Below are 12,058 nucleotides of genomic sequence, written 5' to 3'. Positions count from 1 at the left end.
AACTTTAACCTATTGTCTTTCCTTTAAGATTAACTTTAACCTTGGGTCCAAAAAAATAAGTAGTAGAAAAATAAACTTAAAAATATAAACTTGCTGTCGGAATTTAATAACTAGCTAGGTAATGCTGGTTTTCTTTAACAATCCTATTCCTTCCAAAACCGTCCGTCAACTGTCTTTCAATATGGTTTTTTTGGTCAAAATATCTGCGGTTTTCGATGTTTTTGCGTTTTCATATTGTCTATTTAAGCAATATTAAAGTGTAAACATATCGAAAATTGTGGATATTTAATTTAAAACTGAATTAAAGGATAGTGCCAGGGTCTGGACCAAGTGCTGCCCAGAATCAACCCATAGTGCATTTTGTTCCTCAGGCCAATAGTAATGTGTACCTAAACCGAAGCGCACTGAAATCTATCCCTGGAGTTAAGAGAAAAATAGAGTTTTGTTTTGAATTATTTACATACAAAATATCATCGATATATACGTACTACGCATAAGATTTCGTGATTTTGGCATAAAATAACACTCGCTATGTTGAACTTAACCATACTGCATCCGTACACCTTACTTTAGTGCGACTTAGACATTCTTTATAAGCGATCTAACGCTGTTGCAATAGTTTGGTTAGTTGAGAGAAATCATTATTTTCAAAATGAAGCAAGAAGTTTTAGTTCTCTATCCTTACGAAAAATAAATTTATTGGTGTATTAGAATAGATTATTGAAGTTATTGTAAGCTAAAACTTCTTGCTCCATTTTGGAAATAATTGATTTCGGTCAGTTAACTAAACTACTGAAACAGCGCTTGATCGCTTATACAGGGTGGAAACGATAAGTGATCTCACTCGATTATTTCTAAACTACACAAGATATCGAAAAACTGGTTACTGATTCTGAAAGTGCTTCACGAGCTCTTTTTAACGGTATCAGTAATGGGTTACAGAATTAACTGGATCTATCAGAAAATTCAATGGTTTCAGCCTCAATACTAAATGTATGCCAGCCACACAATATTAAAAGTGCATTTTTTTAAAATAATTAATAAACATTTAAAATGAACTCGTAATTGCATTCTTATTTTAAATTATTCATGGAAAACATTGGTACTAGGCTTTACTTGTTATAATATTATCAAGACATGAGTATCATGACTGTGGCAGTACTAAATGTATGGAAGTTGGAAACATTGAATTTTCGGATAGATCCAGTTTATTTTGTAACTTATCATTGGTACCGTTGGATAGAGCTTCTGTAGCACTTTCAGGATCAGTAACCAGTTTTTGGATAGCTTGTATAGTTTTTAATATTAAGTGGTTTTACTAAATGTATGGAAGCTGGAAACATTGAATTTTCGGATAGATCCAATTTGTTTTGTAACCTATTATTGGTACCGTTGGATAGAGCTCGATATTTCGAGCTAGATATTTAGACAAGGATTGAATATGGGAAACGGGCGTAAACTTGTAGTAGTAACAGTAGTAAAATAACTTTTCTTTCTTTGTATCATGATGTGAAGGTAACGGCCAGTTGTCTAAGAGTAGGCGCACACCGTTGGATTTTCGTCGGCCGATAGTTTAGTCGGGCAGTTGATCAGTATGGGCATGTATGGGAGTGCACACACTAAGTACGCCGCGCCGATTCGATTTGGCCGATTCTTCATACAATTTAAAATCGGGCACAACTATCAGCCAACTAAAAATCAACGGTGTGCGCCTACTCTAATAATTTATAATAATCTTTGAGTACTTACCTACCTCTACACTTACGAGTACTTAGAAATGTACTGATGGGTCATTCCACAAAAATATGTCAACTCTAGTCCGCGCCACAAATATGTCACTTGCCTCATATTTAATAATATTTTATTTCAAATTGTCAAAGAACAGCTCGCAATTTATTTTTTTCATCACCCATTATATTTTAAAAAAAAATTTTAAAACATCTTATCCCTAAAATAGTAAAAAAAATATCTTCAATCCCTTTTACGTGACCCAAAACGTCATTCCCTAGACATAATATCCATACTCCGAAAGTTTGTGTTTGGGGCACCCATATTTATAGAAACATCAACTAATCCTTTGTTCCTACATTACACCAAATTCTATTAATATTTTTCGATTTTAATAAATAATCATTTGACTTTCATAAGTTGAAAAAGTGTCCACAATTTTTATCGTCAGGCCCTCGCCCGCCACGCACTGATTTTATAATTTTGCTGCCAGTTGTAGTTAAAAATTAATCGTTATTGTCTAATTGGCTTCAATTATTATTAACTCGGTCTCATAACAGCTATTATTTATTATGTTATCATCATTAAATAAAAGGTTGCATGCTGTCATGGTCAGACGTAACAATTAAATTAGTACCTATCGATATTTTCCTAGCAATTTACTCAAAATACTTACTCATGTGATCTAGGATAGTAGTTAGAAATACATGACAAAAGTAAAATTAAATCTATACTATTATAAATGCGAAAGTAACTCTGTCTGTCTGTCTCGCGTTCACACCTAAACCACCGAACCGATTTTGATTAAATTTGGCGTAGAGACAGTTTGAGTCCCGGGAAAGGACATAGGATAGTTTTTATCAAGTTTTTCGAATAAAGATTGCGATAAAGTTTTTCTGTGACAGACAAAATTCCACGCGGGCGAAGCCGCGAGCGGAAAGCTAGTTAGTAAATAATTGTCAAACGTAACAATTAAATTAGTATTTTTAGGAACCAGAAGCGGGTAGCATTAAAAAAAAACAACAAATAACAAACTAAAATAACATTTACTCAAAATAATGATTTTACAAAGAAATTGGAATCAAATCAAACAGCCACTAATTTACACAAAAATAATCACCACCAAAAATAATGAAAAGATACGACTTACTGCAAATCGGGCCGATCACCAATCCAACAACCTCACCGCTCGGAGTCGCTCGGGCAAATGAGTTTCCCATGCGCCGAGTGCCTCTTTTATAGGCGTTGGCGGTGATGCCACTCGATTTGAAATAAATCGTAACGGACTATCCTAATACGGCCTCTCCTGAACGTGCGCCGTCCCCGGCCGCATCTTCAAGAAGAGTTCCTCGAAGAGCTGGTGAAAGTCGGTGACACAGCCTCAGCCGGGTCATCGTCATCACTCAGCGCGAGATCCGCCCGAAGTATGTCCTCAGGCGTGTCTTGCGTGGAGTCTCCTGAAGAGCCGGTGAAAGTTGGTGACACGGCTGCAGCCGGGTCATCGTCATCACTCTGCGCGAGATCTGCCCGAAGTATCTCCTCAGGCGTATCTTGTGTACCCTCGGAGTCAGCATGGGATGCCGAAGGGCCAGCCTCAACATTGTCATCATCACCCTCATAGCCTGTAGATGTAAAATAAATTATGACTTACAAAGCAGTCTCACAACATGTGCCTATTCATTCATTCCTCACACATACAAGGCCCTCTTTCAGTAATACACACAAGCTTAGCTATTTCGTCAACTGCACTAACGCTTCATACTTCCAAAGAATTCCATACACACGTGTCACTCATTCTCATACTCCTATCTGTACGTACAGACCCCATAATAACCACAAAGACTGCAAGGCAGTCTACGTACTGAAAAGTACGTCTGCAAGGCCGAAGCCCCTACGCACTGAAAAGTACGTCTGCAAGGCCGAAGCCCCTACGCACTGAAAAGTACGTCTGCAAGGCCGAAGCCCCTACGCACTAAAAAGTACGTCTGCAAGGCCGAAGCCCCTACGCACTGAAAAGTACGTCTGCAAGGCCGAAGCCCCTACGCACTAAAAAGTACGTCTGCAAGGCCGAAGCCCCTACGCACTAAAAAGTACGTCTGCAAGGCCGAAGCCCCTACGCACTAAAAAGTACGTCTGCAAGGCCGAAGCCCCAACGCACTAAAAAGTACGTCTGCAAGGCAGCATCTCTGATGCATGCCCCATGGCACTGGCTGATGAACCCTCTCAGCCCGGTGCGCAAAGCGTGATCATTCGCCTCACACACGCTCACACTCGGCCATACAAAGCAAGCTGAAACATAGGAGTGTTAGACAGTCTCACAACTTACTTTCGAAAAAGGCAGCGCAACTCTCAGGGCACCACTCTCCTTTCCAAGGCACCATATATTGGGCCGCTGCTTGGGTGGTCTTGCCACGCGCGCCGCTTAAAAGCTTTAACTCGTATCGCCCGCTTGGTAAGACCTTGACCACGCGGTAAGGGCCTCGCATGCCCGAGTCAAGCTTTCCAACTGATTGGGAGTATTTAATTACAAAGACCTGATCGTCCAGTCTGAATACTCTTGGAGGGTTCCGATGACGATTAACACGAGAGTCCTGCTGATCTTTGTTTTTCTTAAGCAGGTCCTTGGCTCGGCTCCTACTGATCTCCCTTAATGCCTGATGATTGGGGCTGTTGTTTTCAACAGCAACATCACGGATCAGCGCACGAATGACAGGAGTGGTAGTATCAGTTCCGATTAACAAAAACAATGCTGAAACTTGAGTGGTTTTCTGTTTAGTTATGTTAAGAACTAACTGAATTTTTCGCAAAGCCTCGGACCAGGCTGAGTCTTTGTTATAACTTTCAACACGAATCAGGTTGAGGACGGTCCGTACATAACGCTCAGCTTGACCATTTGCATGGTGCATCTCTGGCGTTATGTAGTGGATGTCACATCCTAATTCGGATATCCAGTTAGTAAAGCTAGACGCTTCAAACATACGCCCTCGGTCACAAACTAACAATTTCGGTGTACCAAACAATGAGATTGCATCATTTAGGACGCGTTTCAGTTCATTTGTATCTTGTCGATACATTGGGAAAAGCATACAAAACTTTGTGAATGCGTCAACTAGTATTAGGACAAACTTGTAGCCATTCGATTCCGGCAACGGCCCTAGCGCATCAACATGAACAGTATTGAAGGGGACATCTGACTTTTCCCACGAAGTAATGGGTTGATGAGGAGCTCGTGGGACTCGTTTCTTTGAAATGCAGATAAGACAATGTGAGGTATACTTTTGAACAAAGGGCCTAAGGCCCGGAAACCAAAAGTGTTTCAGTATGAGATCCAAAGTCTTGTCGGCTCCAATATGTTCATGTTCATCATGAAAAATGCGTAACAAGCTCAGGCGGTGTCCTTTAGGGACGAAACATAATAAGCGCGACTCCTCACCTACAGGTGAATAACGGTAGTACAAAAGATCGTTTTGACACACATATCGGCGTGAGTCAAGGAGCCCATCTCTAAGCTTTTGAATTAAATCCTGGGTCTCATTGTCGGCGTTTTGGGCCATTTGTGCCCAATTTAAAGGTCGATCAATATGATTGACTTGCATCGCTGGTGGATTTCTGCTCAAATAATCTGCATGGCCCATCATGGAGCCTTTTCTATATTCAATGGTGAAGTTAAAATCTTGCAGATAAATCCACCAGCGAGCAACCCGCGGAAGCAGATCCTTCTTACGCTCGGTGGCTTTCAGGGCATTGCAGTCGGTTACGATTTTGAAAGTTACGCCTATCAGATAATGCCGAAAATGCTGCAATGCTCTGACAACCGCCAACGTCTCGAGCTCGTACGAGTGGTATCTGCTTTCTGCGCCTTGGGTAACTTTGCTAAAATAAGCTACCACGCGTTTGTTACCATCAGAGTGTACCTGCATTAGTACAGCCCCATATCCAGCACTACTTGCGTCTGTGTGCAGCTCGACCGGTAAGTTAGGATCAAAAATTGCAAGTATTGGCTCACTCGTCAACTGCGTTATAAGATATTGGCGGACTTCCTCCTGCTCAGGTCCCCAAGTGAATTTGACGTCTTTTTTCGTAAGACGTGAGATACTTGCAGTTTTTGTCGCATAGTCTTTGATGTAGCGCCGAAAATACCCAGCCAGACCCAAAAATTGACGCACTTGTTTAACATTCGTCGGAGTAGGTGCATTTACTAGCGCTTCAATTTTTCGGGGGCTCGGCCTAACCTGACCATGGCTAATGACGCGACCTAGGTACTCTACTTCGCTACTCAGAAAGGAACACTTTTGAAGATTGATCGAAAATCCAGCATCGGTAAGGGTAGTTAACACTTCCCGCAACAAAGCTATGCCGTCACTAACTGTCATGCTTGGAATGAGTACATCATCAATGTATACTAAGACGTGCCCTGATTCGATCAACTTTCGAAGCGTGTTGTTGATAATTCGTTGGTAAACTGTTGGTGAATTACATAGTCCGAATGGCATTTTGACGTACTCATAATGTGACTCCGGAGTAACAAACCCAGTCTTGTGTATTGAGTCTTCATCTATTGGTATCTGATGAAAACCTGACGCCATGTCCAGGCTGGTGAAGAATTTCGAGCATCCAAGGCGGTCAATGTGATCCTCGATCAATGGAAGTGGATATCTGTCTTTTATAGTAATGCGATTGAGTGCTCGAAAGTCCACACACATCCTGTCTGTGCCATCCTTCTTTTTAACCAGAATGATTGGGCTTGCATACTCGGAGTCAGATTCCCTGATTATGTTCTTATCCAATAAATCCTTCACAATATCGCGAACCTTAAGTTTCTCCTGATATGACAAACGGTAGGGGTGATAGGCTACTGGAACCTCACTCGTTAAGTTTATTTTCATTTTGCCTGTTTTTACCGTAGTAGTAGCCGTGCCAGTTATCAAAAACGAAGAGAAATCGTTTATTACGGTCATCAAAGAATCCAGTTCTTCGCCTTGAAGAGGCGTGTTGACCTTATTAGGCTCTTTGATATTAACAGAGTTAACGTTTAAGATCGTATTGGATGAATGCGTCAAGTATTGCTGATCTTTCGTCCTTACGAAAGTTACACCATCCCTATTTAGGACGTCGGTTCCGATAATGATTGGCGTATTCATGCAAGAGGCAGGTACTACCACAAAATCTATATCCAGAGCGATATTGCTGAACTCAACTGTGAGTGTGACATATTCGTGAGCAATAATCTCATTATCACTTATTCCCTTAAGAACGCAGTGAATTTGTTTCTTTGAACAAGAAAAGTGTTTAAGAACCGCCGAAGATATTAACGAAACGTTCAAAGCCCCGCTATCTATCAAAACGTCTACCGGTATACCCTGTATCACTGCTGTACACACGTCATTATTTTTAGTTGACTTAGAAAGTTCTTTGCATAAGTTGACTTTGCGTTGATTATTATTTTGGCCTTCAGATCGAGCTTTGGCGAAACAATCACTCTCCCTATGTCCTAGCTTCTTGCAGAAACTACACGTTATTTTTGGCTGAGTTTCAGGAATCTTACGCTTTTTAGGGCAGTTTGAGTTTATATGTCCAGTCTGGCCGCAGTTAAAACATTTATTTTCACTACGGTTGGTATTTCGTTTTCTAAAAACATTATGAGAAGGTCGATTGTCTTTGCTACATCCAGGCTTGACATAAATAGCTAAAAACGAGACTAAGTTTTCTGTCGTGAGGTTGGCGTTCGCAGCCGCAGCCCTCACTTGCGCATCGTTAATACCGCGTATCACTATTTGAACCATAAGTTCCTCACTAATACCTTTAACTATGCGCAGGCGCAATAGTGATCGTCGTGCGTATTCAGCGTAAGTAGAAAACTTGTCAGAAGAAGTATTCATGACATCGAAAAGTGTTTGAGCGTAGTCTATTTTGGGAGGACAAAGCGACTTAAATTCGTTCACAAAATTAGACCAAGAGCGATCACTATTAGCCCATTCGTTTAGCCATAATTTGGCATCCCCTTTTAAACAATTAGCAACGCGCGACAGACACTCTGAATCTTCCCAGTGGTTAGCTAACCTAGCTCGCTCCACCTCATCGCACCACACCTCAAAATTATTAACGGCAGGATCAAAATTTGACACATAGTAATTTTGTGATTTTACTCGATTTATTGCAATAAGTGCGTCTGCCAGGGCTTGTGTGGCACTGGCTGACGGAGTGTCGCTATTATGTTGAGGTGTGCTGGCATGAGCAATTGGAAACTGGGTTTGAGACATGCTCGCGTTACTTTCTTCAATCGCATTCAATCGCGCAATTATCGAACCTAATGCCTGTTTCACCGAGTTATCGGGGGTACGCGATCGAGATCTAACATGACGGGACGCAGGACGACGCGACCGCGAGCGGTGTTTATGTCTATGGCCTCGGCGCGATTTGCTACGAGTACGCCTGGCCTTACGACGCGACGTTTCACTGGAGTCCGATCTCTCACGCGAACGGGACGATCGTGGCATTATAACAAACACAAATTAGTGGCTGTTCAAATTCCGCATAATTAACAGAGAAATCAAACGTACTTGTGGGCACAGGCCTATCCCACTTCTGATTTTAGGAACCAGAAGCGGGTAGCATTAAAAAAAAACAACAAATAACAAACTAAAATAACATTTACTCAAAATAATGATTTTACAAAGAAATTGGAATCAAATCAAACAGCCACTAATTTACACAAAAATAATCACCACCAAAAATAATGAAAAGATACGACTTACTGCAAATCGGGCCGATCACCAATCCAACAACCTCACCGCTCGGAGTCGCTCGGGCAAATGAGTTTCCCATGCGCCGAGTGCCTCTTTTATAGGCGTTGGCGGTGATGCCACTCGATTTGAAATAAATCGTAACGGACTATCCTAATAGTATCTATCTTCTAATTTTCTATCAATCTAGACTCAAAATTATCATGTGATCTAGGTTAATAAATAAGACAAAAACATGACAAAAGTAACAATTAAATTAGCAAATAAATGTCAAACGTTACAATTAAATTAGTATCTACCTAGTTACTAATTTTCTATCAATCTAGACAGAAAATTCATGTGAAATAGGTTTATCTTTATACTTTAGACAAATAAACGTCAAACGAAACAATTAAATTAGTAATCTATAGATGAACTACGAGTACAACTTGACTTGCCTCCGGTGCTAAGTGTGTAGTTTAAAGTGCTTTGGTTAGCTACCACCATCTTCACCCAAGTCTGTCGCCACAGCAACAATGTTAGCAGCTTTGTTGCGTTTGGGTAGTTGGAAGTAAGAAGCCAGTCTTCCTCTAAGGCAGGGTTTCCCAAAGTGGGGTACGCGAACTCGACTAGTCCCCTTATTATGAAAATGATAATTTTATTTAGTCCAAATATATTACAGTACATGAAACTGGCCAAGGCAAATCTAACCTCCTGGATTTTGCATATAACTTGGTACTCATTTAGATCTCCATTCTTTTTGCGGCGAAGCCCACAACCATGCATAATTTTTGTATTGAACTTGGGCCTAGTGTTGCAAAAAGTGTTTTTTTCTGGTGTGAAAAAAAAACGTTGAAAAAAAAACCTGAAAAAAAAACATACTACTACATAGGAGATAGACCCATAACATTAATATTTTGAATTGAAATTAAAACCTTATTTTCTTCAATAGTCAATTTATTATTTTCTTTAGGGGGAGGGGCTAATTAGGTAGTTAAGGGGTTCGCTGTCACCTGCAAATTTTATCAGGGATTCGTGAAGCCGAAAGTTTGAGGAAACCTTTTTTGTCGCGGAGGAAATGCTTTGCGCACCGTCACCACTGCCGGGGGACAGGATGGTGTGTGGGACTCCCGGCGCCCTGCTGCTCCGTCCTGAAAAGGACGGGGTATACCCACTAAAACCTCCGCGGCGTTCCGTCATCGCCCGAGTGGGGGCTTTGCGAGTATCCGGCCGTAGCCTTAGACCTCCCCTGCTCGTAAGGTTAAGGATTCCGGGTGAAATACATATAAAAAATTTTAGGAAAACGATCCTACTGTATCATACTATAGTATACCTAAATTAGAATTGAAAAACGATATTAGGAGCGTATATAAATGGGAGTCCATTATTATTCACAAAGCGTGCCTTGCCTATAACTTAGAGCTAGGTCACTTTGTCAGCTGATTATTCCGTGCTGGATTATAATTCTATGACGTTGGACTTAGCATAAAATAGCAATGTAACTTACTGATAAGCCGTCTGCTTTTGGAAGTAACCTTGGTACCTTAGGTTTTTAACCTAGATCTGGGATCTAGAACCTTGCATCTCGCGGTCTGAGCTTGAGGGCTCTTTCAAATCCGTCGTTCGTTGAAATAAGTTTTTTGTGAATTCTATATGACACCTTGGTGGTGATCAAATAAATAAATTGACGTTTTGAGCAGGACATGTGGTTCTAGGACACTAACTGTTTTTTTATGCATAACAAGGCAGGTATTTGACCACAATCGCACCTGGTGGGATGCAGTCTAGAATAGTAATACATTCTTCCCTGTAAGTGCCTATTCTTCGGGAAAGACAGCAGCAGGCAACGAATTCCAGTCCCTAGCTGTTCGCATTATAAAAGAGTCATCGAAACGCTTAGTGCGAGCTGGTGGAATGTCAACAATATAGGGATGGTACGCGAACCTGCGTTGGTAATTGTCATTTTTATTCCAACGAAGTTTTTACAATTTTCCGTGTGCGGTCTTACAAACGGACGGACGACTGATTCCTCAGATCATAGTCTGAGACTGATTCAAATATGAAAAAGCTCAAGGCTTATTCTATGTGGTGGGCAGCAACCCTTAAAAATGGTAATTCCCCTACATTAATATACCATGTCTCGTATTTTGCCCCTAAAGTCCGATTTTTAATTCGACGGAATTCTGACAGCTGTCATTTTTTGACAATTCAGATGTAATAAGCCTTTTTTGCTTTGAATTATTAATAAATAATATGAAATGAAATTTCATCAACTACAACTTACAAGAATGAACTATTGTTTGTTTCGTGAATTCAATGTACACTAATTATTATGTACATTTTAGAGATTAAATAGAAAAAAACGTGTTTTTAACACAGTAAAACAACATATTAACATAAACGAAAATATGTATTGATCATCAATCATCATTATCGTCATCATAATCAACTTGGATTATAAAATTGGCATCTTGTTAAATTGATTATTTTATGAAGCTAAGATTTTATTAACAAAAGGATTTTCATAAAAAAGGTTTGTAACCCATGGATTATTGGCCAGGGAGTCCAGTAATAGAAAAATAATTTTCCAATTTTTTTTGTAACTTCTAAAATATGATAATAAAAATTCAAATAACCATTTTGAAATGATCAGTACATTTTTAAGCCTTAGTTTTTTAAGTGAAACCTTAAATTCAAGAAAGGATTATTTTTTAATTTGTGAAAATGCTCTCCATCCTTAGTGGGAATGTTTCAATGTTGGAAACACTTCTGAAATGTCAAAATTCCGTCGAATTAAAAATCAGAGTTTAGTCATATTATTTTAAGTAAATTCTCCGACTCATGCTTTGTCTAAACTTTTTATACGTAATACTGATTATGTAAAGAGGTAACATTTATTTTATTTTACATAATTTATTGATTCAAAATTCAAATATTCCGCTCGACTTCTTGCGCAAGTACTAACACTCGTAGTAGTAAATGATAATGACATTGAAATAAATAATTAATTCTGTTGACACCATATTTTATGCAAATACAAACTTAATTGTATTTTTGGTTATATTTAATTTGATATCATAAATCGTACCTATTTGATTTCACGCAATCATTGTAATAGAACAGTTTTATGTTTTTGCGTTTGGTTCTACCTACTTATTTGGTCGATGTACCTATAATGATGATTGCAGCAAAACTCATTATCATCATCAGGTCATTTAGTCTCCACTGCTGGAGCACGACCCTCTCTAATTTACCAGAGGCAATGGAGGATTTGGCCTGCACTCCCCATGCTGGCCAGACGGGTTGGGGAGGCCTGATGTTCGCATATTTTGTCCCTTAGTCGCCTCCTACGACATCCACGGGATGAGTTTGGGGTAGTTCTATCTCTACGCTTTCTTAAAGGTTACTTAAATCTTTATTTTGTCTCCTGTCATCAGCTTTTGCCTCGGGACAAACTTGACCTTCAATGGTTGGGTTATTGGCGGCCAAGCTGTAGATCCTGGCTACTGGAGTTGCAGCGGTGGGAACGATAGGTGGGAATAGTCCCGTATCTCCAGGCCATAATAATATGATTAATAAAACATTTAGTCTGGTCCTTGAGCACGTAG

General features: G+C 39.9%; 1 protein-coding gene across 1 annotated transcript in view; it reads right to left on the bottom strand.

Moving 5' to 3' along the window:
• Window positions 1–12,058, bottom strand: part of LOC135085749 (scavenger receptor class B member 1-like) — a 64,603-nt gene that overhangs the window by 29,930 nt on the left and 22,615 nt on the right. The window lies entirely within an intron of this gene.

Source organism: Ostrinia nubilalis, chromosome 29 (genome assembly GCF_963855985.1).
Source record: "Ostrinia nubilalis chromosome 29, ilOstNubi1.1, whole genome shotgun sequence".
Classification (NCBI taxonomy): domain Eukaryota; kingdom Metazoa; phylum Arthropoda; class Insecta; order Lepidoptera; family Crambidae; genus Ostrinia; species Ostrinia nubilalis.
The sequence above is the reverse complement of the archived record's forward strand: the minus strand, read 5'-3'. Positions and strand labels throughout refer to the sequence as shown.